General features: G+C 60.3%; 20 non-coding genes across 20 annotated transcripts; all 20 read right to left on the bottom strand.

Moving 5' to 3' along the window:
* Nucleotides 1-113: 113 nt before the first annotated feature.
* On the bottom strand, nt 114-277 carry LOC146865048 (U1 spliceosomal RNA). Its single transcript, XR_014977082.1, has one exon. It is a non-coding gene; the product is annotated as a U1 spliceosomal RNA (small nuclear RNA).
* An 897-nt stretch (nt 278-1,174) lies between these two features.
* On the bottom strand, nt 1,175-1,338 carry LOC146865047 (U1 spliceosomal RNA). The gene has a single exon (XR_014977422.1). It is a non-coding gene; the product is annotated as a U1 spliceosomal RNA (small nuclear RNA).
* Nucleotides 1,339-1,953: 615 nt separating this feature from the next.
* Nucleotides 1,954-2,117, bottom strand: LOC146865046 (U1 spliceosomal RNA). Its single transcript, XR_014977081.1, has one exon. It is a non-coding gene; the product is annotated as a U1 spliceosomal RNA (small nuclear RNA).
* An 897-nt stretch (nt 2,118-3,014) lies between these two features.
* Nucleotides 3,015-3,178, bottom strand: LOC146865045 (U1 spliceosomal RNA). The gene has a single exon (XR_014977080.1). It is a non-coding gene; the product is annotated as a U1 spliceosomal RNA (small nuclear RNA).
* Nucleotides 3,179-4,075: 897 nt separating this feature from the next.
* Nucleotides 4,076-4,239, bottom strand: LOC146865044 (U1 spliceosomal RNA). The gene has a single exon (XR_014977079.1). It is a non-coding gene; the product is annotated as a U1 spliceosomal RNA (small nuclear RNA).
* A 615-nt stretch (nt 4,240-4,854) lies between these two features.
* On the bottom strand, nt 4,855-5,018 carry LOC146865043 (U1 spliceosomal RNA). Its single transcript, XR_014977077.1, has one exon. It is a non-coding gene; the product is annotated as a U1 spliceosomal RNA (small nuclear RNA).
* Nucleotides 5,019-5,915: 897 nt separating this feature from the next.
* Nucleotides 5,916-6,079, bottom strand: LOC146865042 (U1 spliceosomal RNA). The gene has a single exon (XR_014977076.1). It is a non-coding gene; the product is annotated as a U1 spliceosomal RNA (small nuclear RNA).
* An 897-nt stretch (nt 6,080-6,976) lies between these two features.
* LOC146865041 (U1 spliceosomal RNA) lies at nt 6,977-7,140 on the bottom strand. Its single transcript, XR_014977075.1, has one exon. It is a non-coding gene; the product is annotated as a U1 spliceosomal RNA (small nuclear RNA).
* An 897-nt stretch (nt 7,141-8,037) lies between these two features.
* On the bottom strand, nt 8,038-8,201 carry LOC146865040 (U1 spliceosomal RNA). The gene has a single exon (XR_014977074.1). It is a non-coding gene; the product is annotated as a U1 spliceosomal RNA (small nuclear RNA).
* Nucleotides 8,202-8,816: 615 nt separating this feature from the next.
* Nucleotides 8,817-8,980, bottom strand: LOC146865039 (U1 spliceosomal RNA). Its single transcript, XR_014977073.1, has one exon. It is a non-coding gene; the product is annotated as a U1 spliceosomal RNA (small nuclear RNA).
* Nucleotides 8,981-9,877: 897 nt separating this feature from the next.
* On the bottom strand, nt 9,878-10,041 carry LOC146865038 (U1 spliceosomal RNA). The gene has a single exon (XR_014977072.1). It is a non-coding gene; the product is annotated as a U1 spliceosomal RNA (small nuclear RNA).
* Nucleotides 10,042-10,938: 897 nt separating this feature from the next.
* Nucleotides 10,939-11,102, bottom strand: LOC146865037 (U1 spliceosomal RNA). Its single transcript, XR_014977441.1, has one exon. It is a non-coding gene; the product is annotated as a U1 spliceosomal RNA (small nuclear RNA).
* Nucleotides 11,103-11,999: 897 nt separating this feature from the next.
* Nucleotides 12,000-12,163, bottom strand: LOC146865036 (U1 spliceosomal RNA). Its single transcript, XR_014977421.1, has one exon. It is a non-coding gene; the product is annotated as a U1 spliceosomal RNA (small nuclear RNA).
* A 615-nt stretch (nt 12,164-12,778) lies between these two features.
* LOC146865035 (U1 spliceosomal RNA) lies at nt 12,779-12,942 on the bottom strand. Its single transcript, XR_014977071.1, has one exon. It is a non-coding gene; the product is annotated as a U1 spliceosomal RNA (small nuclear RNA).
* An 897-nt stretch (nt 12,943-13,839) lies between these two features.
* LOC146865034 (U1 spliceosomal RNA) lies at nt 13,840-14,003 on the bottom strand. Its single transcript, XR_014977070.1, has one exon. It is a non-coding gene; the product is annotated as a U1 spliceosomal RNA (small nuclear RNA).
* An 897-nt stretch (nt 14,004-14,900) lies between these two features.
* LOC146865033 (U1 spliceosomal RNA) lies at nt 14,901-15,064 on the bottom strand. The gene has a single exon (XR_014977420.1). It is a non-coding gene; the product is annotated as a U1 spliceosomal RNA (small nuclear RNA).
* A 615-nt stretch (nt 15,065-15,679) lies between these two features.
* On the bottom strand, nt 15,680-15,843 carry LOC146865032 (U1 spliceosomal RNA). The gene has a single exon (XR_014977069.1). It is a non-coding gene; the product is annotated as a U1 spliceosomal RNA (small nuclear RNA).
* Nucleotides 15,844-16,740: 897 nt separating this feature from the next.
* LOC146865031 (U1 spliceosomal RNA) lies at nt 16,741-16,904 on the bottom strand. Its single transcript, XR_014977068.1, has one exon. It is a non-coding gene; the product is annotated as a U1 spliceosomal RNA (small nuclear RNA).
* A 615-nt stretch (nt 16,905-17,519) lies between these two features.
* Nucleotides 17,520-17,683, bottom strand: LOC146865030 (U1 spliceosomal RNA). Its single transcript, XR_014977066.1, has one exon. It is a non-coding gene; the product is annotated as a U1 spliceosomal RNA (small nuclear RNA).
* An 897-nt stretch (nt 17,684-18,580) lies between these two features.
* LOC146865029 (U1 spliceosomal RNA) lies at nt 18,581-18,744 on the bottom strand. Its single transcript, XR_014977342.1, has one exon. It is a non-coding gene; the product is annotated as a U1 spliceosomal RNA (small nuclear RNA).
* Nucleotides 18,745-18,760: the final 16 nt, after the last annotated feature.

The raw sequence follows: 18,760 nt of genomic DNA, 5'->3' as shown, positions 1-18,760 counted from the left end.
ACGCCCCCCTCCAATCCAGCCGCAGCAGCCCAGAAAGACCACAGAAGACGAGAAAGGGTGCTCCAGACTCCTTTTTATTTTTTTTCCATTTTGTCTTTCTTGAAACCAGAGATCAGGGGAAAGCGCGAACGCAGTCCCCCACTACCAGAAATTATGCAGTCGAGTATCCCGCATTTGGGGACATCGCAGGGGTCAGCACATCCGAAGTGCAATGGATGAGCCTCACCCTGGGAGAACCACCTTCGTGATCATGGTGTCTCCCCTGCCAGGTAAGTATGAGTTGGAAGGGGACAGGGCGAGGGCGGGCCGCTGGGCATCTCCCCGCAGGGCGAGGGTGGCATTCACACAGGCTAGGCCTGAGGCCGGGCGAGGCAGAGCATGGGCATTTTGGGGCGCAAGGTGACCAGCCAAGGCCCCTGTGCCCACTTTGGAAAGCGCGCAGCTACCCACAGCAGCTTCCCACAGGCCTCGGCCGGCCAGCAAAATTTGCATGTCCACGCCCACCGGCAGCGCCAATCAGGGCCCTGCTTTCGCTATGCTGCACCTTGCTCACACGGGGGCAAAGCCAGGGCTACAGCACTCACAGAAGGGCGATTGCCATGCCCACTTTGGGCCCAGAAGCAGAGATTTGGGGCTTTGGAAGCCTAAGAGCTGCCACTGAGGCCCCCTCTAGAGGTATGCAGTGACATGTTGCCTGGCTAGGCCCCAGTCGACTGCTTGTGGCTGAAAGCCAGGGACAAACAGGCCTGCAAGTGAGCAGGGGTTCTCGCCCCGAGCCCCTCACGAACGCTCCCAAACGCTGCAGACAGAACCCTCGCCGGGCAGAGCCCTCGCCGGGCCACGGCCTGGGGTCCTCAGCCAGAGTCTGGGCCTGGGAAGGCTAGGGCGAGGCAAGAGGCTGGCAGCCAGGCCACAGCCCCAGGGGGGGCGATGGAAAGGAGCAGACATGTCACCTGGCCAGGGCCTACTGCCCTGTCTCTGGATAGGTCCCCAGAGTGGGAGGCTGCAACTATCCCATCATTCCCCAGGCTCGGTACTTAGCATGTGATTCCCTCTTGCCCACGCCCCCCTCCAATCCAGCCGCAGCAGCCCAGAAAGACCACAGAAGACGAGAAAGGGTGCTCCAGACTCCTTTTTATTTTTTTTCCATTTTGTCTTTCTTGAAACCAGAGATCAGGGGAAAGCGCGAACGCAGTCCCCCACTACCAGAAATTATGCAGTCGAGTATCCCGCATTTGGGGACATCGCAGGGGTCAGCACATCCGAAGTGCAATGGATGAGCCTCACCCTGGGAGAACCACCTTCGTGATCATGGTGTCTCCCCGGCCAGGTAAGTATGAGTTGGAAGGGGACAGGGCGAGGGCGGGCCGCTGGGCATCTCCCCGCAGGGCGAGGGTGGCATTCACACAGGCTAGGCCTGAGGCCGGGCGAGGCAGAGCATGGGCATTTTGGGGCGCAAGGTGACCAGCCAAGGCCCCTGTGCCCACTTTGGAAAGCGCGCAGCTACCCACAGCAGCTTCCCACAGGCCTCGGCCGGCCAGCAAAATTTGCATGTCCACGCCCACCGGCAGCGCCAATCAGGGCCCTGCTTTCGCTATGCTGCACCTTGCTCACACGGGGGCAAAGCCAGGGCTACAGCAAGCACACCAGAGGGCTTGGCAGGCCGAAATCGGGCCCAACAGCAGATTTTTCAGGCCCTCCAAATTGTGCACAAGCAAAGGCTTTCGCAAGCACAACAGAGTGCTTGCCAGGTCGAAATCGGGCCCAGAAGCACGTTTCTAAGCCCTAAGCCAGCATCCCCCAGGCTTGTAAATTTGCATAACTAATTGGCCCTCGCCCACTCCCCATTCCAGCCAGCTTACAGCACCCTGGACGGACCACAAGAAACGTCAAAGGGTGCTCCAGACTCCTTTTTATTTTTTTTTCCTTTTTGTCTTTCTTGAAACCAGAGATCAGGGGAAAGCGCGAACGCAGTCCCCCACTACCAGAAATTATGCAGTCGAGTATCCCGCATTTGGGGACATCGCAGGGGTCAGCACATCCGAAGTGCAATGGATGAGCCTCACCCTGGGAGAACCACCTTCGTGATCATGGTGTCTCCCCTGCCAGGTAAGTATGAGTTGGAAGGGGACAGGGCGAGGGCGGGCCGCTGGGCATCTCCCCGCAGGGCGAGGGTGGCATTCACACAGGCTAGGCCTGAGGCCGGGCGAGGCAGAGCATGGGCATTTTGGGGCGCAAGGTGACCAGCCAAGGCCCCTGTGCCCACTTTGGAAAGCGCGCAGCTACCCACAGCAGCTTCCCACAGGCCTCGGCCGGCCAGCAAAATTTGCATGTCCACGCCCACCGGCAGCGCCAATCAGGGCCCTGCTTTCGCTATGCTGCACCTTGCTCACACGGGGTTAAAGCCAGGGCTACAGCACTCACAGAAGGGCGATTGCCATGCCCACTTTGGGCCCAGAAGCAGAGATTTGGGGCTTTGGAAGCCTAAGAGCTGCCACTGAGGCCCCCTCTAGAGGTATGCAGTGACATGTTGCCTGGCTAGGCCCCAGTCGACTGCTTGTGGCTGAAAGCCAGGGACAAACAGGCCTGCAAGTGAGCAGGGGTTCTCGCCCCGAGCCCCTCACGAACGCTCCCAAACGCTGCAGACAGAACCCTCGCCGGGCAGAGCCCTCGCCGGGCCACGGCCTGGGGTCCTCAGCCAGAGTCTGGGCCTGGGAAGGCTAGGGCGAGGCAAGAGGCTGGCAGCCAGGCCACAGCCCCAGGGGGGGCGATGGAAAGGAGCAGACATGTCACCTGGCCAGGGCCTACTGCCCTGTCTCTGGATAGGTCCCCAGAGTGGGAGGCTGCAACTATCCCATCATTCCCCAGGCTCGGTACTTAGCATGTGATTCCCTCTTGCCCACGCCCCCCTCCAATCCAGCCGCAGCAGCCCAGAAAGACCACAGAAGACGAGAAAGGGTGCTCCAGACTCCTTTTTATTTTTTTTCCATTTTGTCTTTCTTGAAACCAGAGATCAGGGGAAAGCGCGAACGCAGTCCCCCACTACCAGAAATTATGCAGTCGAGTATCCCGCATTTGGGGACATCGCAGGGGTCAGCACATCCGAAGTGCAATGGATGAGCCTCACCCTGGGAGAACCACCTTCGTGATCATGGTGTCTCCCCTGCCAGGTAAGTATGAGTTGGAAGGGGACAGGGCGAGGGCGGGCCGCTGGGCATCTCCCCGCAGGGCGAGGGTGGCATTCACACAGGCTAGGCCTGAGGCCGGGCGAGGCAGAGCATGGGCATTTTGGGGCGCAAGGTGACCAGCCAAGGCCCCTGTGCCCACTTTGGAAAGCGCGCAGCTACCCACAGCAGCTTCCCACAGGCCTCGGCCGGCCAGCAAAATTTGCATGTCCACGCCCACCGGCAGCGCCAATCAGGGCCCTGCTTTCGCTATGCTGCACCTTGCTCACACGGGGGCAAAGCCAGGGCTACAGCACTCACAGAAGGGCGATTGCCATGCCCACTTTGGGCCCAGAAGCAGAGATTTGGGGCTTTGGAAGCCTAAGAGCTGCCACTGAGGCCCCCTCTAGAGGTATGCAGTGACATGTTGCCTGGCTAGGCCCCAGTCGACTGCTTGTGGCTGAAAGCCAGGGACAAACAGGCCTGCAAGTGAGCAGGGGTTCTCGCCCCGAGCCCCTCACGAACGCTCCCAAACGCTGCAGACAGAACCCTCGCCGGGCAGAGCCCTCGCCGGGCCACGGCCTGGGGTCCTCAGCCAGAGTCTGGGCCTGGGAAGGCTAGGGCGAGGCAAGAGGCTGGCAGCCAGGCCACAGCCCCAGGGGGGGCGATGGAAAGGAGCAGACATGTCACCTGGCCAGGGCCTACTGCCCTGTCTCTGGATAGGTCCCCAGAGTGGGAGGCTGCAACTATCCCATCATTCCCCAGGCTCGGTACTTAGCATGTGATTCCCTCTTGCCCACGCCCCCCTCCAATCCAGCCGCAGCAGCCCAGAAAGACCACAGAAGACGAGAAAGGGTGCTCCAGACTCCTTTTTATTTTTTTTCCATTTTGTCTTTCTTGAAACCAGAGATCAGGGGAAAGCGCGAACGCAGTCCCCCACTACCAGAAATTATGCAGTCGAGTATCCCGCATTTGGGGACATCGCAGGGGTCAGCACATCCGAAGTGCAATGGATGAGCCTCACCCTGGGAGAACCACCTTCGTGATCATGGTGTCTCCCCTGCCAGGTAAGTATGAGTTGGAAGGGGACAGGGCGAGGGCGGGCCGCTGGGCATCTCCCCGCAGGGCGAGGGTGGCATTCACACAGGCTAGGCCTGAGGCCGGGCGAGGCAGAGCATGGGCATTTTGGGGCGCAAGGTGACCAGCCAAGGCCCCTGTGCCCACTTTGGAAAGCGCGCAGCTACCCACAGCAGCTTCCCACAGGCCTCGGCCGGCCAGCAAAATTTGCATGTCCACGCCCACCGGCAGCGCCAATCAGGGCCCTGCTTTCGCTATGCTGCACCTTGCTCACACGGGGGCAAAGCCAGGGCTACAGCAAGCACACCAGAGGGCTTGGCAGGCCGAAATCGGGCCCAACAGCAGATTTTTCAGGCCCTCCAAATTGTGCACAAGCAAAGGCTTTCGCAAGCACAACAGAGTGCTTGCCAGGTCGAAATCGGGCCCAGAAGCACGTTTCTAAGCCCTAAGCCAGCATCCCCCAGGCTTGTAAATTTGCATAACTAATTGGCCCTCGCCCACTCCCCATTCCAGCCAGCTTACAGCACCCTGGACGGACCACAAGAAACGTCAAAGGGTGCTCCAGACTCCTTTTTATTTTTTTTTCCTTTTTGTCTTTCTTGAAACCAGAGATCAGGGGAAAGCGCGAACGCAGTCCCCCACTACCAGAAATTATGCAGTCGAGTATCCCGCATTTGGGGACATCGCAGGGGTCAGCACATCCGAAGTGCAATGGATGAGCCTCACCCTGGGAGAACCACCTTCGTGATCATGGTGTCTCCCCTGCCAGGTAAGTATGAGTTGGAAGGGGACAGGGCGAGGGCGGGCCGCTGGGCATCTCCCCGCAGGGCGAGGGTGGCATTCACACAGGCTAGGCCTGAGGCCGGGCGAGGCAGAGCATGGGCATTTTGGGGCGCAAGGTGACCAGCCAAGGCCCCTGTGCCCACTTTGGAAAGCGCGCAGCTACCCACAGCAGCTTCCCACAGGCCTCGGCCGGCCAGCAAAATTTGCATGTCCACGCCCACCGGCAGCGCCAATCAGGGCCCTGCTTTCGCTATGCTGCACCTTGCTCACACGGGGGCAAAGCCAGGGCTACAGCACTCACAGAAGGGCGATTGCCATGCCCACTTTGGGCCCAGAAGCAGAGATTTGGGGCTTTGGAAGCCTAAGAGCTGCCACTGAGGCCCCCTCTAGAGGTATGCAGTGACATGTTGCCTGGCTAGGCCCCAGTCGACTGCTTGTGGCTGAAAGCCAGGGACAAACAGGCCTGCAAGTGAGCAGGGGTTCTCGCCCCGAGCCCCTCACGAACGCTCCCAAACGCTGCAGACAGAACCCTCGCCGGGCAGAGCCCTCGCCGGGCCACGGCCTGGGGTCCTCAGCCAGAGTCTGGGCCTGGGAAGGCTAGGGCGAGGCAAGAGGCTGGCAGCCAGGCCACAGCCCCAGGGGGGGCGATGGAAAGGAGCAGACATGTCACCTGGCCAGGGCCTACTGCCCTGTCTCTGGATAGGTCCCCAGAGTGGGAGGCTGCAACTATCCCATCATTCCCCAGGCTCGGTACTTAGCATGTGATTCCCTCTTGCCCACGCCCCCCTCCAATCCAGCCGCAGCAGCCCAGAAAGACCACAGAAGACGAGAAAGGGTGCTCCAGACTCCTTTTTATTTTTTTTCCATTTTGTCTTTCTTGAAACCAGAGATCAGGGGAAAGCGCGAACGCAGTCCCCCACTACCAGAAATTATGCAGTCGAGTATCCCGCATTTGGGGACATCGCAGGGGTCAGCACATCCGAAGTGCAATGGATGAGCCTCACCCTGGGAGAACCACCTTCGTGATCATGGTGTCTCCCCTGCCAGGTAAGTATGAGTTGGAAGGGGACAGGGCGAGGGCGGGCCGCTGGGCATCTCCCCGCAGGGCGAGGGTGGCATTCACACAGGCTAGGCCTGAGGCCGGGCGAGGCAGAGCATGGGCATTTTGGGGCGCAAGGTGACCAGCCAAGGCCCCTGTGCCCACTTTGGAAAGCGCGCAGCTACCCACAGCAGCTTCCCACAGGCCTCGGCCGGCCAGCAAAATTTGCATGTCCACGCCCACCGGCAGCGCCAATCAGGGCCCTGCTTTCGCTATGCTGCACCTTGCTCACACGGGGGCAAAGCCAGGGCTACAGCACTCACAGAAGGGCGATTGCCATGCCCACTTTGGGCCCAGAAGCAGAGATTTGGGGCTTTGGAAGCCTAAGAGCTGCCACTGAGGCCCCCTCTAGAGGTATGCAGTGACATGTTGCCTGGCTAGGCCCCAGTCGACTGCTTGTGGCTGAAAGCCAGGGACAAACAGGCCTGCAAGTGAGCAGGGGTTCTCGCCCCGAGCCCCTCACGAACGCTCCCAAACGCTGCAGACAGAACCCTCGCCGGGCAGAGCCCTCGCCGGGCCACGGCCTGGGGTCCTCAGCCAGAGTCTGGGCCTGGGAAGGCTAGGGCGAGGCAAGAGGCTGGCAGCCAGGCCACAGCCCCAGGGGGGGCGATGGAAAGGAGCAGACATGTCACCTGGCCAGGGCCTACTGCCCTGTCTCTGGATAGGTCCCCAGAGTGGGAGGCTGCAACTATCCCATCATTCCCCAGGCTCGGTACTTAGCATGTGATTCCCTCTTGCCCACGCCCCCCTCCAATCCAGCCGCAGCAGCCCAGAAAGACCACAGAAGACGAGAAAGGGTGCTCCAGACTCCTTTTTATTTTTTTTCCATTTTGTCTTTCTTGAAACCAGAGATCAGGGGAAAGCGCGAACGCAGTCCCCCACTACCAGAAATTATGCAGTCGAGTATCCCGCATTTGGGGACATCGCAGGGGTCAGCACATCCGAAGTGCAATGGATGAGCCTCACCCTGGGAGAACCACCTTCGTGATCATGGTGTCTCCCCTGCCAGGTAAGTATGAGTTGGAAGGGGACAGGGCGAGGGCGGGCCGCTGGGCATCTCCCCGCAGGGCGAGGGTGGCATTCACACAGGCTAGGCCTGAGGCCGGGCGAGGCAGAGCATGGGCATTTTGGGGCGCAAGGTGACCAGCCAAGGCCCCTGTGCCCACTTTGGAAAGCGCGCAGCTACCCACAGCAGCTTCCCACAGGCCTCGGCCGGCCAGCAAAATTTGCATGTCCACGCCCACCGGCAGCGCCAATCAGGGCCCTGCTTTCGCTATGCTGCACCTTGCTCACACGGGGGCAAAGCCAGGGCTACAGCACTCACAGAAGGGCGATTGCCATGCCCACTTTGGGCCCAGAAGCAGAGATTTGGGGCTTTGGAAGCCTAAGAGCTGCCACTGAGGCCCCCTCTAGAGGTATGCAGTGACATGTTGCCTGGCTAGGCCCCAGTCGACTGCTTGTGGCTGAAAGCCAGGGACAAACAGGCCTGCAAGTGAGCAGGGGTTCTCGCCCCGAGCCCCTCACGAACGCTCCCAAACGCTGCAGACAGAACCCTCGCCGGGCAGAGCCCTCGCCGGGCCACGGCCTGGGGTCCTCAGCCAGAGTCTGGGCCTGGGAAGGCTAGGGCGAGGCAAGAGGCTGGCAGCCAGGCCACAGCCCCAGGGGGGGCGATGGAAAGGAGCAGACATGTCACCTGGCCAGGGCCTACTGCCCTGTCTCTGGATAGGTCCCCAGAGTGGGAGGCTGCAACTATCCCATCATTCCCCAGGCTCGGTACTTAGCATGTGATTCCCTCTTGCCCACGCCCCCCTCCAATCCAGCCGCAGCAGCCCAGAAAGACCACAGAAGACGAGAAAGGGTGCTCCAGACTCCTTTTTATTTTTTTTCCATTTTGTCTTTCTTGAAACCAGAGATCAGGGGAAAGCGCGAACGCAGTCCCCCACTACCAGAAATTATGCAGTCGAGTATCCCGCATTTGGGGACATCGCAGGGGTCAGCACATCCGAAGTGCAATGGATGAGCCTCACCCTGGGAGAACCACCTTCGTGATCATGGTGTCTCCCCTGCCAGGTAAGTATGAGTTGGAAGGGGACAGGGCGAGGGCGGGCCGCTGGGCATCTCCCCGCAGGGCGAGGGTGGCATTCACACAGGCTAGGCCTGAGGCCGGGCGAGGCAGAGCATGGGCATTTTGGGGCGCAAGGTGACCAGCCAAGGCCCCTGTGCCCGCTTTGGAAAGCGCGCAGCTACCCACAGCAGCTTCCCACAGGCCTCGGCCGGCCAGCAAAATTTGCATGTCCACGCCCACCGGCAGCGCCAATCAGGGCCCTGCTTTCGCTATGCTGCACCTTGCTCACACGGGGGCAAAGCCAGGGCTACAGCAAGCACACCAGAGGGCTTGGCAGGCCGAAATCGGGCCCAACAGCAGATTTTTCAGGCCCTCCAAATTGTGCACAAGCAAAGGCTTTCGCAAGCACAACAGAGTGCTTGCCAGGTCGAAATCGGGCCCAGAAGCACGTTTCTAAGCCCTAAGCCAGCATCCCCCAGGCTTGTAAATTTGCATAACTAATTGGCCCTCGCCCACTCCCCATTCCAGCCAGCTTACAGCACCCTGGACGGACCACAAGAAACGTCAAAGGGTGCTCCAGACTCCTTTTTATTTTTTTTTCCTTTTTGTCTTTCTTGAAACCAGAGATCAGGGGAAAGCGCGAACGCAGTCCCCCACTACCAGAAATTATGCAGTCGAGTATCCCGCATTTGGGGACATCGCAGGGGTCAGCACATCCGAAGTGCAATGGATGAGCCTCACCCTGGGAGAACCACCTTCGTGATCATGGTGTCTCCCCTGCCAGGTAAGTATGAGTTGGAAGGGGACAGGGCGAGGGCGGGCCGCTGGGCATCTCCCCGCAGGGCGAGGGTGGCATTCACACAGGCTAGGCCTGAGGCCGGGCGAGGCAGAGCATGGGCATTTTGGGGCGCAAGGTGACCAGCCAAGGCCCCTGTGCCCACTTTGGAAAGCGCGCAGCTACCCACAGCAGCTTCCCACAGGCCTCGGCCGGCCAGCAAAATTTGCATGTCCACGCCCACCGGCAGCGCCAATCAGGGCCCTGCTTTCGCTATGCTGCACCTTGCTCACACGGGGGCAAAGCCAGGGCTACAGCACTCACAGAAGGGCGATTGCCATGCCCACTTTGGGCCCAGAAGCAGAGATTTGGGGCTTTGGAAGCCTAAGAGCTGCCACTGAGGCCCCCTCTAGAGGTATGCAGTGACATGTTGCCTGGCTAGGCCCCAGTCGACTGCTTGTGGCTGAAAGCCAGGGACAAACAGGCCTGCAAGTGAGCAGGGGTTCTCGCCCCGAGCCCCTCACGAACGCTCCCAAACGCTGCAGACAGAACCCTCGCCGGGCAGAGCCCTCGCCGGGCCACGGCCTGGGGTCCTCAGCCAGAGTCTGGGCCTGGGAAGGCTAGGGCGAGGCAAGAGGCTGGCAGCCAGGCCACAGCCCCAGGGGGGGCGATGGAAAGGAGCAGACATGTCACCTGGCCAGGGCCTACTGCCCTGTCTCTGGATAGGTCCCCAGAGTGGGAGGCTGCAACTATCCCATCATTCCCCAGGCTCGGTACTTAGCATGTGATTCCCTCTTGCCCACGCCCCCCTCCAATCCAGCCGCAGCAGCCCAGAAAGACCACAGAAGACGAGAAAGGGTGCTCCAGACTCCTTTTTATTTTTTTTCCATTTTGTCTTTCTTGAAACCAGAGATCAGGGGAAAGCGCGAACGCAGTCCCCCACTACCAGAAATTATGCAGTCGAGTATCCCGCATTTGGGGACATCGCAGGGGTCAGCACATCCGAAGTGCAATGGATGAGCCTCACCCTGGGAGAACCACCTTCGTGATCATGGTGTCTCCCCTGCCAGGTAAGTATGAGTTGGAAGGGGACAGGGCGAGGGCGGGCCGCTGGGCATCTCCCCGCAGGGCGAGGGTGGCATTCACACAGGCTAGGCCTGAGGCCGGGCGAGGCAGAGCATGGGCATTTTGGGGCGCAAGGTGACCAGCCAAGGCCCCTGTGCCCACTTTGGAAAGCGCGCAGCTACCCACAGCAGCTTCCCACAGGCCTCGGCCGGCCAGCAAAATTTGCATGTCCACGCCCACCGGCAGCGCCAATCAGGGCCCTGCTTTCGCTATGCTGCACCTTGCTCACACGGGGGCAAAGCCAGGGCTACAGCACTCACAGAAGGGCGATTGCCATGCCCACTTTGGGCCCAGAAGCAGAGATTTGGGGCTTTGGAAGCCTAAGAGCTGCCACTGAGGCCCCCTCTAGAGGTATGCAGTGACATGTTGCCTGGCTAGGCCCCAGTCGACTGCTTGTGGCTGAAAGCCAGGGACAAACAGGCCTGCAAGTGAGCAGGGGTTCTCGCCCCGAGCCCCTCACGAACGCTCCCAAACGCTGCAGACAGAACCCTCGCCGGGCAGAGCCCTCGCCGGGCCACGGCCTGGGGTCCTCAGCCAGAGTCTGGGCCTGGGAAGGCTAGGGCGAGGCAAGAGGCTGGCAGCCAGGCCACAGCCCCAGGGGGGGCGATGGAAAGGAGCAGACATGTCACCTGGCCAGGGCCTACTGCCCTGTCTCTGGATAGGTCCCCAGAGTGGGAGGCTGCAACTATCCCATCATTCCCCAGGCTCGGTACTTAGCATGTGATTCCCTCTTGCCCACGCCCCCCTCCAATCCAGCCGCAGCAGCCCAGAAAGACCACAGAAGACGAGAAAGGGTGCTCCAGACTCCTTTTTATTTTTTTTCCATTTTGTCTTTCTTGAAACCAGAGATCAGGGGAAAGCGCGAACGCAGTCCCCCACTACCAGAAATTATGCAGTCTAGTATCCCGCATTTGGGGACATCGCAGGGGTCAGCACATCCGAAGTGCAATGGATGAGCCTCACCCTGGGAGAACCACCTTCGTGATCATGGTGTCTCCCCTGCCAGGTAAGTATGAGTTGGAAGGGGACAGGGCGAGGGCGGGCCGCTGGGCATCTCCCCGCAGGGCGAGGGTGGCATTCACACAGGCTAGGCCTGAGGCCGGGCGAGGCAGAGCATGGGCATTTTGGGGCGCAAGGTGACCAGCCAAGGCCCCTGTGCCCACTTTGGAAAGCGCGCAGCTACCCACAGCAGCTTCCCACAGGCCTCGGCCGGCCAGCAAAATTTGCATGTCCACGCCCACCGGCAGCGCCAATCAGGGCCCTGCTTTCGCTATGCTGCACCTTGCTCACACGGGGGCAAAGCCAGGGCTACAGCACTCACAGAAGGGCGATTGCCATGCCCACTTTGGGCCCAGAAGCAGAGATTTGGGGCTTTGGAAGCCTAAGAGCTGCCACTGAGGCCCCCTCTAGAGGTATGCAGTGACATGTTGCCTGGCTAGGCCCCAGTCGACTGCTTGTGGCTGAAAGCCAGGGACAAACAGGCCTGCAAGTGAGCAGGGGTTCTCGCCCCGAGCCCCTCACGAACGCTCCCAAACGCTGCAGACAGAACCCTCGCCGGGCAGAGCCCTCGCCGGGCCACGGCCTGGGGTCCTCAGCCAGAGTCTGGGCCTGGGAAGGCTAGGGCGAGGCAAGAGGCTGGCAGCCAGGCCACAGCCCCAGGGGGGGCGATGGAAAGGAGCAGACATGTCACCTGGCCAGGGCCTACTGCCCTGTCTCTGGATAGGTCCCCAGAGTGGGAGGCTGCAACTATCCCATCATTCCCCAGGCTCGGTACTTAGCATGTGATTCCCTCTTGCCCACGCCCCCCTCCAATCCAGCCGCAGCAGCCCAGAAAGACCACAGAAGACGAGAAAGGGTGCTCCAGACTCCTTTTTATTTTTTTTCCATTTTGTCTTTCTTGAAACCAGAGATCAGGGGAAAGCGCGAACGCAGTCCCCCACTACCAGAAATTATGCAGTCGAGTATCCCGCATTTGGGGACATCGCAGGGGTCAGCACATCCGAAGTGCAATGGATGAGCCTCACCCTGGGAGAACCACCTTCGTGATCATGGTGTCTCCCCGGCCAGGTAAGTATGAGTTGGAAGGGGACAGGGCGAGGGCGGGCCGCTGGGCATCTCCCCGCAGGGCGAGGGTGGCATTCACACAGGCTAGGCCTGAGGCCGGGCGAGGCAGAGCATGGGCATTTTGGGGCGCAAGGTGACCAGCCAAGGCCCCTGTGCCCACTTTGGAAAGCGCGCAGCTACCCACAGCAGCTTCCCACAGGCCTCGGCCGGCCAGCAAAATTTGCATGTCCACGCCCACCGGCAGCGCCAATCAGGGCCCTGCTTTCGCTATGCTGCACCTTGCTCACACGGGGGCAAAGCCAGGGCTACAGCAAGCACACCAGAGGGCTTGGCAGGCCGAAATCGGGCCCAACAGCAGATTTTTCAGGCCCTCCAAATTGTGCACAAGCAAAGGCTTTCGCAAGCACAACAGAGTGCTTGCCAGGTCGAAATCGGGCCCAGAAGCACGTTTCTAAGCCCTAAGCCAGCATCCCCCAGGCTTGTAAATTTGCATAACTAATTGGCCCTCGCCCACTCCCCATTCCAGCCAGCTTACAGCACCCTGGACGGACCACAAGAAACGTCAAAGGGTGCTCCAGACTCCTTTTTATTTTTTTTTCCTTTTTGTCTTTCTTGAAACCAGAGATCAGGGGAAAGCGCGAACGCAGTCCCCCACTACCAGAAATTATGCAGTCGAGTATCCCGCATTTGGGGACATCGCAGGGGTCAGCACATCCGAAGTGCAATGGATGAGCCTCACCCTGGGAGAACCACCTTCGTGATCATGGTGTCTCCCCTGCCAGGTAAGTATGAGTTGGAAGGGGACAGGGCGAGGGCGGGCCGCTGGGCATCTCCCCGCAGGGCGAGGGTGGCATTCACACAGGCTAGGCCTGAGGCCGGGCGAGGCAGAGCATGGGCATTTTGGGGCGCAAGGTGACCAGCCAAGGCCCCTGTGCCCACTTTGGAAAGCGCGCAGCTACCCACAGCAGCTTCCCACAGGCCTCGGCCGGCCAGCAAAATTTGCATGTCCACGCCCACCGGCAGCGCCAATCAGGGCCCTGCTTTCGCTATGCTGCACCTTGCTCACACGGGGTTAAAGCCAGGGCTACAGCACTCACAGAAGGGCGATTGCCATGCCCACTTTGGGCCCAGAAGCAGAGATTTGGGGCTTTGGAAGCCTAAGAGCTGCCACTGAGGCCCCCTCTAGAGGTATGCAGTGACATGTTGCCTGGCTAGGCCCCAGTCGACTGCTTGTGGCTGAAAGCCAGGGACAAACAGGCCTGCAAGTGAGCAGGGGTTCTCGCCCCGAGCCCCTCACGAACGCTCCCAAACGCTGCAGACAGAACCCTCGCCGGGCAGAGCCCTCGCCGGGCCACGGCCTGGGGTCCTCAGCCAGAGTCTGGGCCTGGGAAGGCTAGGGCGAGGCAAGAGGCTGGCAGCCAGGCCACAGCCCCAGGGGGGGCGATGGAAAGGAGCAGACATGTCACCTGGCCAGGGCCTACTGCCCTGTCTCTGGATAGGTCCCCAGAGTGGGAGGCTGCAACTATCCCATCATTCCCCAGGCTCGGTACTTAGCATGTGATTCCCTCTTGCCCACGCCCCCCTCCAATCCAGCCGCAGCAGCCCAGAAAGACCACAGAAGACGAGAAAGGGTGCTCCAGACTCCTTTTTATTTTTTTTCCATTTTGTCTTTCTTGAAACCAGAGATCAGGGGAAAGCGCGAACGCAGTCCCCCACTACCAGAAATTATGCAGTCGAGTATCCCGCATTTGGGGACATCGCAGGGGTCAGCACATCCGAAGTGCAATGGATGAGCCTCACCCTGGGAGAACCACCTTCGTGATCATGGTGTCTCCCCTGCCAGGTAAGTATGAGTTGGAAGGGGACAGGGCGAGGGCGGGCCGCTGGGCATCTCCCCGCAGGGCGAGGGTGGCATTCACACAGGCTAGGCCTGAGGCCGGGCGAGGCAGAGCATGGGCATTTTGGGGCGCAAGGTGACCAGCCAAGGCCCCTGTGCCCACTTTGGAAAGCGCGCAGCTACCCACAGCAGCTTCCCACAGGCCTCGGCCGGCCAGCAAAATTTGCATGTCCACGCCCACCGGCAGCGCCAATCAGGGCCCTGCTTTCGCTATGCTGCACCTTGCTCACACGGGGGCAAAGCCAGGGCTACAGCACTCACAGAAGGGCGATTGCCATGCCCACTTTGGGCCCAGAAGCAGAGATTTGGGGCTTTGGAAGCCTAAGAGCTGCCACTGAGGCCCCCTCTAGAGGTATGCAGTGACATGTTGCCTGGCTAGGCCCCAGTCGACTGCTTGTGGCTGAAAGCCAGGGACAAACAGGCCTGCAAGTGAGCAGGGGTTCTCGCCCCGAGCCCCTCACGAACGCTCCCAAACGCTGCAGACAGAACCCTCGCCGGGCAGAGCCCTCGCCGGGCCACGGCCTGGGGTCCTCAGCCAGAGTCTGGGCCTGGGAAGGCTAGGGCGAGGCAAGAGGCTGGCAGCCAGGCCACAGCCCCAGGGGGGGCGATGGAAAGGAGCAGACATGTCACCTGGCCAGGGCCTACTGCCCTGTCTCTGGATAGGTCCCCAGAGTGGGAGGCTGCAACTATCCCATCATTCCCCAGGCTCGGTACTTAGCATGTGATTCCCTCTTGCCCACGCCCCCCTCCAATCCAGCCGCAGCAGCCCAGAAAGACCACAGAAGACGAGAAAGGGTGCTCCAGACTCCTTTTTATTTTTTTTCCATTTTGTCTTTCTTGAAACCAGAGATCAGGGGAAAGCGCGAACGCAGTCCCCCACTACCAGAAATTATGCAGTCGAGTATCCCGCATTTGGGGACATCGCAGGGGTCAGCACATCCGAAGTGCAATGGATGAGCCTCACCCTGGGAGAACCACCTTCGTGATCATGGTGTCTCCCCGGCCAGGTAAGTATGAGTTGGAAGGGGACAGGGCGAGGGCGGGCCGCTGGGCATCTCCCCGCAGGGCGAGGGTGGCATTCACACAGGCTAGGCCTGAGGCCGGGCGAGGCAGAGCATGGGCATTTTGGGGCGCAAGGTGACCAGCCAAGGCCCCTGTGCCCACTTTGGAAAGCGCGCAGCTACCCACAGCAGCTTCCCACAGGCCTCGGCCGGCCAGCAAAATTTGCATGTCCACGCCCACCGGCAGCGCCAATCAGGGCCCTGCTTTCGCTATGCTGCACCTTGCTCACACGGGGGCAAAGCCAGGGCTACAGCAAGCACACCAGAGGGCTTGGCAGGCCGAAATCGGGCCCAACAGCAGATTTTTCAGGCCCTCCAAATTGTGCACAAGCAAAGGCTTTCGCAAGCACAACAGAGTGCTTGCCAGGTCGAAATCGGGCCCAGAAGCACGTTTCTAAGCCCTAAGCCAGCATCCCCCAGGCTTGTAAATTTGCACAACTAATTGGCCCTCGCCCACTCCCCATTCCAGCCAGCTTACAGCACCCTGGACGGACCACAAGAAACGTCAAAGGGTGCTCCAGACTCCTTTTTATTTTTTTTTCCTTTTTGTCTTTCTTGAAACCAGAGATCAGGGGAAAGCGCGAACGCAGTCCCCCACTACCAGAAATTATGCAGTCGAGTATCCCGCATTTGGGGACATCGCAGGGGTCAGCACATCCGAAGTGCAATGGATGAGCCTCACCCTGGGAGAACCACCTTCGTGATCATGGTGTCTCCCCTGCCAGGTAAGTATGAGTTGGAAGGGGACAGGGCGAGGGCGGGCCGCTGGGCATCTCCCCGCAGGGCGAGGGTGGCATTCACACAGGCTAGGCCTGAGGCCGGGCGAGGCAGAGCATGGGCATTTTGGGGCGCAAGGTGACCAGCCAAGGCCCCTGTGCCCACTTTGGAAAGCGCGCAGCTACCCACAGCAGCTTCCCACAGGCCTCGGCCGGCCAGCAAAATTTGCATGTCCACGCCCACCGGCAGCGCCAATCAGGGCCCTGCTTTCGCTATGCTGCACCTTGCTCACACGGGGTTAAAGCCAGGGCTACAGCACTCACAGAAGGGCGATTGCCATGCCCACTTTGGGCCCAGAAGCAGAGATTTGGGGCTTTGGAAGCCTAAGAGCTGCCACTGAGGCCCCCTCTAGAGGTATGCAGTGACATGTTGCCTGGCTAGGCCCCAGTCGACTGCTTGTGGCTGAAAGCCAGGGACAAACAGGCCTGCAAGTGAGCAGGGGTTCTCGCCCCGAGCCCCTCACGAACGCTCCCAAACGCTGCAGACAGAACCCTCGCCGGGCAGAGCCCTCGCCGGGCCACGGCCTGGGGTCCTCAGCCAGAGTCTGGGCCTGGGAAGGCTAGGGCGAGGCAAGAGGCTGGCAGCCAGGCCACAGCCCCAGGGGGGGCGATGGAAAGGAGCAGACATGTCACCTGGCCAGGGCCTACTGCCCTGTCTCTGGATAGGTCCCCAGAGTGGGAGGCTGCAACTATCCCATCATTCCCCAGGCTCGGTACTTAGCATGTGATTCCCTCTTGCCCACGCCCCCCTCCAATCCAGCCGCAGCAGCCCAGAAAGACCACAGAAGACGAGAAAGGGTGCTCCAGACTCCTTTTTATTTTTTTTCCATTTTGTCTTTCTTGAAACCAGAGATCAGGGGAAAGCGCGAACGCAGTCCCCCACTACCAGAAATTATGCAGTCGAGTATCCCGCATTTGGGGACATCGCAGGGGTCAGCACATCCGAAGTGCAATGGATGAGCCTCACCCTGGGAGAACCACCTTCGTGATCATGGTGTCTCCCCTGCCAGGTAAGTATGAGTTGGAAGGGGACAGGGCGAGGGCGGGCCGCTGGGCATCTCCCCGCAGGGCGAGGGTGGCATTCACACAGGCTAGGCCTGAGGCCGGGCGAGGCAGAGCATGGGCATTTTGGGGCGCAAGGTGACCAGCCAAGGCCCCTGTGCCCACTTTGGAAAGCGCGCAGCTACCCACAGCAGCTTCCCACAGGCCTCGGCCGGCCAGCAAAATTTGCATGTCCACGCCCACCGGCAGCGCCAATCAGGGCCCTGCTTTCGCTATGCTGCACCTTGCTCACACGGGGGCAAAGCCAGGGCTACAGCAAGCACACCAGAGGGCTTGGCAGGCCGAAATCGGGCCCAACAGCAGATTTTTCAGGCCCTCCAAATTGTGCACAAGCAAAGGCTTTCGCAAGCACAACAGAGTGCTTGCCAGGTCGAAATCGGGCCCAGAAGCACGTTTCTAAGCCCTAAGCCAGCATCCCCCAGGCTTGTAAATTTGCATAACTAATTGGCCCTCGCCCACTCCCCATTCCAGCCAGCTTACAGCACCCTGGACGGACCACAAGAAACGTCAAAGGGTGCTCCAGACTCCTTTTTATTTTTTTTTCCTTTTTGTCTTTCTTGAAACCAGAGATCAGGGGAAAGCGCGAACGCAGTCCCCCACTACCAGAAATTATGCAGTCGAGTATCCCGCATTTGGGGACATCGCAGGGGTCAGCACATCCGAAGTGCAATGGATGAGCCTCACCCTGGGAGAACCACCTTCGTGATCATGGTGTCTCCCCTGCCAGGTAAGTATGAGTTGGAAGGGGACAGGGCGAGGGCGGGCCGCTGGGCATCTCTCCGCAGGGCGAGGGTGGCATTCACACAGGCTAGGCCTGAGGCCGGGCGAGGCAGAGCATGGGCATTTTGGGGCGCAAGGTGACCAGCCAAGGCCCCTGTGCCCACTTTGGAAAGCGCGCAGCTACCCACAGCAGCTTCCCACAGGCCTCGGCCGGCCAGCAAAATTTGCATGTCCACGCCCACCGGCAGCGCCAATCAGGGCCCTGCTTTCGCTATGCTGCACCTTGCTCACACGGGGGCAAAGCCAGGGCTACAGCACTCACAGAAGGGCGATTGCCATGCCCACTTTGGGCCCAGAAGCAGAGATTTGGGGCTTTGGAAGCCTAAGAGCTGCCACTGAGGCCCCCTCTAGAGGTATGCAGTGACATGTTGCCTGGCTAGGCCCCAGTCGACTGCTTGTGGCTGAAAGCCAGGGACAAACAGGCCTGCAAGTGAGCAGGGGTTCTCGCCCCGAGCCCCTCACGAACGCTCCCAAACGCTGCAGACAGAACCCTCGCCGGGCAGAGCCCTCGCCGGGCCACGGCCTGGGGTCCTCAGCCAGAGTCTGGGCCTGGGAAGGCTAGGGCGAGGCAAGAGGCTGGCAGCCAGGCCACAGCCCCAGGGGGGGCGATGGAAAGGAGCAGACATGTCACCTGGCCAGGGCCTACTGCCCTGTCTCTGGATAGGTCCCCAGAGTGGGAGGCTGCAACTATCCCATCATTCCCCAGGCTCGGTACTTAGCATGTGATTCCCTCTTGCCCACGCCCCCCTCCAATCCAGCCGCAGCAGCCCAGAAAGACCACAGAAGACGAGAAAGGGTGCTCCAGACTCCTTTTTATTTTTTTTCCATTTTGTCTTTCTTGAAACCAGAGATCAGGGGAAAGCGCGAACGCACTCCCCCACTACCAGAAATTATGCAGTCGAGTATCCCGCATTTGGGGACATCGCAGGGGTCAGCACATCCGAAGTGCAATGGATGAGCCTCACCCTGGGAGAACCACCTTCGTGATCATGGTGTCTCCCCTGCCAGGTAAGTATGAGTTGGAAGGGGACA

Source organism: Triturus cristatus, chromosome 2_1, assembly GCF_964204655.1.
Source record: "Triturus cristatus chromosome 2_1, aTriCri1.1, whole genome shotgun sequence".
Taxonomy (NCBI): Eukaryota; Metazoa; Chordata; class Amphibia; order Caudata; family Salamandridae; genus Triturus; species Triturus cristatus.
Note: the sequence above shows the minus strand (reverse complement) of the source record. Positions and strands in the feature narration are given on the sequence as shown.